Source organism: Sturnus vulgaris, chromosome 1, assembly GCF_052056855.1.
Source record: "Sturnus vulgaris isolate bStuVul1 chromosome 1, bStuVul1.hap1, whole genome shotgun sequence".
Taxonomy (NCBI): Eukaryota; Metazoa; Chordata; class Aves; order Passeriformes; family Sturnidae; genus Sturnus; species Sturnus vulgaris.
The window spans coordinates 18,178,931-18,185,522 of record NC_142243.1 but is presented as its reverse complement, the minus strand read 5'-3'; the positions used below and the strand labels follow the sequence as shown (position 1 = coordinate 18,185,522).

General features: G+C 52.5%; 1 non-coding gene across 1 annotated transcript; it reads right to left on the bottom strand.

Annotated features, from left to right (window-relative positions):
• Positions 1–4,762: 4,762 nt before the first annotated feature.
• TRNAN-GUU (transfer RNA asparagine (anticodon GUU)) lies at positions 4,763–4,836 on the bottom strand. The gene has a single exon. It is a non-coding gene; the product is annotated as a tRNA-Asn (tRNA).
• Between the last annotated feature and the right edge of the window lie 1,756 nt (positions 4,837–6,592).

The window sequence follows — 6,592 nt, the reverse complement described above, 5'->3', positions numbered from 1 at the left end:
GCCGCCCAAATTTACTTTAAGAACCCAGTAAGTGAATAAAATCAAGCAGTTCTGTCTCGAAATCCTATTCTTTAATCTTCAGACAATGCTCTATAGCCGTCCCTGCATTATATTTTTTTAGCTGTCTTTGTTTCTTTGGGTGATTTTTTTTTTTAAGTGCATTGTTTCTGCTGTGCTTATCTTTGAAAGAGTAGGTCCAAAGTAAGCAAACATCACCGAGAAAAGAAATAAATAAATAATCCCGGGGAAGGAGCCTTTCTGAGCCTGTGTAGCTGAACCACTGACTTATTGTCTCTGCTCTCACCACACCCCCCACTCCAGTCGGTTGTTCCTCTGTAAAAAAAAACCAACAGAAAATCAACAACAAAAAATTTAAAATTCGTGAAGGCCTAACCGTATTAACAGCCTTTCAATTCTTAGGGGGAAAAAAAAGACCAAAACAAAACAGAAAAAAACAACCAAAGAAACAAAAAAATACCATGGAAAAGCTATTTTGCAGTTATATGAAAACAAAAAGCATCTGAAATCAGCATGTTGTATTTGTTTTCACCATCAGTTTGAGGTGGGGGAAAAAGAAAAAAAAAATAAAGACAGCTGTTAACCCATTTTAGTAGAAGTGGAAAAAATCCTGGGGACTTTTTAAGCCTAATTTCAGCCTAGAGTGATTTTTATGGCCAAACAATGAATCCTTAAAATAATTGGTTCATATCATGAATACACAACAAACTCTGAGCCCAGGCCCTGATTAAATTTCCAGGGTAATCGGTAGGAATACCTCCTTTGGTTTTGGTGATGGTAACAGAGTACAGTATCATAAAAACCAAAAAATCTTTACCGATGTGTTCTGGCTGAACACAGACCAATTGTTTCTTTATGTTGCATGAGCTCTGAAAGTGTTTTTGCAGCATTACATGTGACTTATGTCGATGAAAACAAATCGATATAAATCGTGGGTAAAAAAAGCACCATCGCTTAGAGAGGTACTAAATTTCCAGACCACAGTATTCAGATTATGATTATTTATTGCCATTGTAGGTAGATGAAAGGCTGTGGCGTTCCTTCCAGTCTCCCTGCTTCGTGCCAGCTGAATTCTGCGAGAGGGATGGTGTTAGAAATGGAAGGCTACAGTAATGTTAACTATGCTGTTTCCCTCCAACATCCATTTTGTTCCAAAGAAACACTTGCCAGAGATTAAAATATTCAAGATGGCTGTTTTCTGCACCCTTTCTGCGAGCTGTACAGTTTTTCATCTTTCCAATACTCCGGGTCCCCGTCTTTATTGAGACCATGAATATTTTATTCCCCATCCTATCTGCCTCCCAAGTCATTAAATATTGGCCAAAGTTCAAAGGGAGTTGCTTCACCGCGGCCTCGCTCGCAGCCGGGACCCCGCTCGGCCCTCCGGCCGCCGCTCCCGCACCGCCGCTGGCCGCCGGGGATGCGCCCCCGCACCGGGACACCCCCGGCCGAGCCCCCGCCCGTCCGGACCCCGCTCGGCCCCGCCGCCGGGAGACAGGGCCGGGGCAGCGCCCGGAGCGCGGCGGCTCCGCGGGGGCGGCGGGGCCCGAGCCCCGCACCTGGAGTTCGGCGCGGGCCCGCGTCCCCTCCCGGGCGGCGGCCGAGCAGCTGCGGGGCGGGGGCCGGGGGCGGCTGCGTGGGGGGGTCCCGGCTCCGCGCAGCCCCGCCCGCTGGCAGGAGGCAGCGGGAAGCCCCGGCGAGGGGCGGGGGCTGCGCGGATCCCCCCCGGCTCCCACGCACAGCCCGCCTCTCCCCTGGGGCTTCCAGTGTCGAGGGAAGAATATTCTTTTGTCCCCGCGTGTCCCCGTGTTTGCCAGTGTCCCGAGCAGCGGTGGGGATCGGCTCGGGCCGGGGGCTCCAGCAGTGCGCGTAGCCGTGTCCTCCCCATCCCCCAGGGCTCCCTTGGACGCGGCGGGGAGGGGACCGGGACCCGCACCCGCGGGGAGCGCCGGGTCCCCGAGTCCTCCCTCCATCCCGCAGCGCCGGGCCACGGGCGACCGGCGGCGGCTCCCCATCGGCAGAGTGCGGAGCCCCCGGGCTCTGCCCGAGGCGGGGGACCGCGGCAGAGCTGTCCCCTCTGTCCCCTCTGTCTCCAGCCCGAGCCACCGGCCACCCTCAGCCCCGCGTCCCCGTCCCATCGCCGCGCGAACAAAGAGCCGCGGCGCGTTGCGGGTTGCTGGGGTTTATCCAAGGCGCTGGTGATGCCAGGTTGAGACAGCCGGCGGTCCGCTGGATCTGGGTTCTCCCGAACGTCTCAACGGCGGGTCTTGCCCAGCTGCCTTAGAAATTGCTTGGAATATAGGTTGGAAATACTTACTCTGGAATTATCTCAGTGTTGGTTAAGAGGTCACTTTGAATATGTCAAGTCTTTTTCCTAAAAGCATCAGACGGTGCAGCCCCTCATTACATTAAGAACAGCGTTTATCCTAGACTGCGTATAGATAAATGGATTAAGGCAAGAACCGGCTGGTTTGTCTGGGTACATTACACAGCTACAAGAAGCTTTTTCGATGGCTAAGAACGGAAAGCTTCACTGACCTCTGAAAAAATTTTACTTCATACAAAGAAAGCTTCGATTCCCTGTCTAGTCCCAAAAATGTATCAGGTTTCCCATTCTCCACAACCTTAATTGTAATTAGTTAGTGAGCAGATGGGATGAGGCACTTCCCATGCACGAGCTTTCCACTTCCACAAAATGAGTTTATCAAGCACTGCCTAAACGTCGCTTTGTATTACCGAGCCCACGATGAGCCTCCTCCTGTACACGTGTCGCAGGATCGCGGTGTGGATGCTCACACTGCGCACCGATTTTAACAGGTTTGACGGTGCACGTTTGCACAGCGACGTGTAGCAACTGGAATGAACCTTAACAAACCCCGTGGCCAGCAATAACCATCCCTATAAAACGCATCTGTGACTTGCTAAGGCGAGCAAGACTTGCTTTATGGGAACAGAAACGCCTGTCCTTCCTCACGAACTATCAGCTAATTTTAGTTTCTAAATTGTTACTGGTTTTCCAGACACTGCTGCTTCACACTGACATGATCAGGTTTTTGTCGGTGGTGTAAGCTCTTGCTGCCTGCCTGCTAGCGCGACGGTCCAAGCACTGGCAAATGCAGATTTTTAGATTTCATCCCCTGCGAGGCTTTGCTGGCTACAGTGGATGCAGTGCTACCGGGCTGAATCTATCCTGCACTGCAAACAGCGTGGAAATATCGAGGAGGGAATTTACCTGAACCACTTCAGTTAAAATAAAATTCTCCATATCAGCAGGAAATATTTACGGGTTAAGTGTGGTTAACGGTGATAGGGGGGTCCTGCAGAGAGCTACACCTCCCCTGATGCTCAGCACACGGCTGCCAGTTTTTCAAAATGTTTTACCGAAATGAAAAATATAAGGATGATAGGGGAAAAAATATACCACCACACCAAAGATTTAAGGTTTACTACTTCCAAAAGATTTTTCGGTGTTTCTAAATACATGTCTTTTCTCTGCTATCTTGGCTAGCGAGGGCCGTATCTTGTCATCGATGGTAAATCAATGGCACAGCCTGACCTTTAAGAGGGTTGTATCCCTTATTCAAACCAGGCGGGTTGAACAGAAAGATCTGTGAAATACAGCTTCGCTGGGGAAGGGGCATTTTTAATACGGATCCTGTTTTCTCTAAACTGTAAATAGATCTCCTCAGAGCTGGCAGAGGTCGGGCTGGAAGTCAGCCGGATTTCACGCAACCAGAGCCCTCGTTGGAATCGGCTCTCGGGCTCGGATACGGCGAAGGTGCCAACTTCTAATTGACACGTTTAGGCGAAGCTCCCAGAGTAATTGCTTTTAACATTCATTTATGCAAAGCGGCTTCGCGCGGGCAGGGCGAGCCCGGAGCGGCCGCGCCGCCTGCCAGCAGGGAACGGGCCTGGAACGCGTCCCGCCTGGGGCGGAGAGGGACCCGCAGGGCACGGCGGTGTCCCGGTCCTGCCCGCCGGGCCCCGGGACGCGGCGGGAGCCCCTCAGCTGCCTCTGCCGCCGGGCTCCGTGCCCTGCCTCTCTTCACCCGGCTGTGCGGGCTCCGTGCGCCGCGGAGAGACGGGGCCGCCGGTCTGGTCTACGCGTTAGCCCCGCGCCGCGGAGCGCCGGCCGCAGTCGCACTCGGCAGCGATCACAATAATCCTCTCGCATGCGGCGTTTGCCCCCGAGTCTCGGCTCCCACCCGGGCTGTCCGCTGGCGATCGCTCGAGTGCCGGAGAGCCGTGAGCGCCTCCCGGAGCAAACCCCAATGGCCCGGCAGCATCCCGGTTCGTTATCCCGGAGCAGCTCGAAGACCGTACTTTTCTCCGCACCTCCGGCCGCGGGCGCAGGGGGTGCAGAAACTCCCGGGCACTCGAGTCCCCGCCAGCCTCAGGGCAGAGCCGGCGGCGCTCGGGGTCCGCTTGCAGCAACTGCACGCAGGAGCAGGTCTCGGGTGCCCTGCACCCCTGGCCCGGGAGCGCCGGGGCACGGCTGCGTGGCCCCGCCGGAGCTGGGGCGCCGTGGGCAGGGCAGGCGCTCTGCGCGGGGCTCCGGACTCAGGCTCGGGGCGGGCCCGGCCGCAGCTGGGGCCGCCGCGCTGCGCTCCCCGCCGGGGGCCCCCCTGCCCGGCAACACGCGGCGCCTGCAGGGCCGCCGGCGCTAATCTCACATCCTCCCCCGGCGCACACGCACAAAACGACGGCCGGCGGCGGGGGCGGCGCCGAGCCCAAAAGGGGAGCCCGTCCCTGGGTGGGCTCGAACCACCAACCTTTCGGTTAACAGCCGAACGCGCTAACCGATTGCGCCACAGAGACTCCGCTGCAGCCGCCTCCGCCCTGCTGCCCAAGTGCTGCGGCACCGCTCCCGCCGCGTCCCCGCCGCCTCCTCGCCCCTGTCCTGACCACCGGCGGCCACCACGGACCCACCGAGCCCGGGATCCTAAACCGCGAGCCTCGCGACACGCCAAAAAACCCCTGAAGAAACAGCGAAAACTGCGGCTTTTCTTCTCCTACCCATTGGGAAACTCCTTCCCAAAATCATTGTTCGCAGCAATGCTCTTTATTTTAGGGAATAAATTAACGTATCAGACTTAAAACTGCTTCTTCTTAGATGCTGCTGACTGATGAGTTACGTATGCAAACCAAAATATAATTTCCAAATATCATGACAAAATTCCCCTAAATGTATTTAGAAGGTAATTTAAGGGACTGCAGAGAACAATTAGACTGTCTAAAACAGGCAGCAGTCCTCTGTATGTATAGGGTAAGTGTATTTACTGTTCCAAGTACTGGAACTAGTTGTGAAAAAAAGCTAACTTTCCTATTTATTATTTTATCAAAATCTTCTTCCCAGAGTACTTTACAGTAAATCTACACCTACCGCTCTGCAAGTACAAATTTTCACATCTGAACCTGAACAACTGTTTCCCCTTTGCTTTCACGGACTGATACTGTTTGAATCACTTTGAACTCTTACAATATTGTTGCCTTCATGTTGTCCCCATGTCTCCCTGAAGCTCTGTCTGATGGCTCTTTTGCCATTAAAAGCCCTTGGGGTGGAGCAGGCACACGGCACTCCCAGCACCAGGACAGGCACTGACTGCTCTCCAAGCAGTGCTGGTTATCTCCTGGTATCCACACATCCATGGCCAAGAAGTCCCAGCTCACTGCTGAAACCAGAGTCTCACATTTTGCACAATACCTTGCTCATCAACACTGTTTGACTTCATTCCTCATCCCAGTAACTTTAGACTGGTCATTTACTGACCACAGCTCAACTTTTCCAGTTTTTCCAATGCTTTGAAAAGACCTACACAAATCTCAGTATCTTAGTATCTCAGTATCTCAGGATGGCTCAATTTTCTTTTATTGTGTATTTTTGGTACCTTACTGACAGATACATTAAAACCTGGAAGAGAAAGACAAGATATGCAAGCCCTGAAGAGTAATCGAAACAATTATTTTATAGATTGCTTTTTGGGACATCATGCCTGCTGCTGCCTATTTTCCTAGCCAGATATCTGCTATTCTCAGGGTCAGAAGAATCAGTTCACAGGCTGGACCACTTCTGCCTGCTTTGTGTAGGAGGATAAGCAAAAAGTTCTATTATTTTATGCACAAGCCAATGGGTATTTAGTGGAATGAACAAGATTTCAGTCTCATTAAAGGCCTAACCCATAGATCCACAGACCTGTAGACTGGGTGTGGATTTGGGGCCCTGAAATGTTTCATTTTATGCACATGAATATTCACATTTAATGAAGTCATTAGGCTATTTTCACTCTGTCTAGAGGCCACATCTGAAAAGGGTCTTTGCTATGCTGATATTGAGCTCTAACTCTGAGCTGTCTGACCCGGTGTTAGACATCCAAGGCTGCCACTCAAGGCACTGAGACAGTGAGAAGAGTGCTGTAGGTGAGGCTACACAGTCCCGTGGCACCTTTCCTCTCAGCAGTCTGCCTCACTGAATCTCAGTCTCACATTTAAAGTCTCACAGGGTAAAAAAGAAAATAAAAACACATACACAGCTGTGAGTATTACCCCTTCAAGTCTGAAACCCACAGATCAGCTA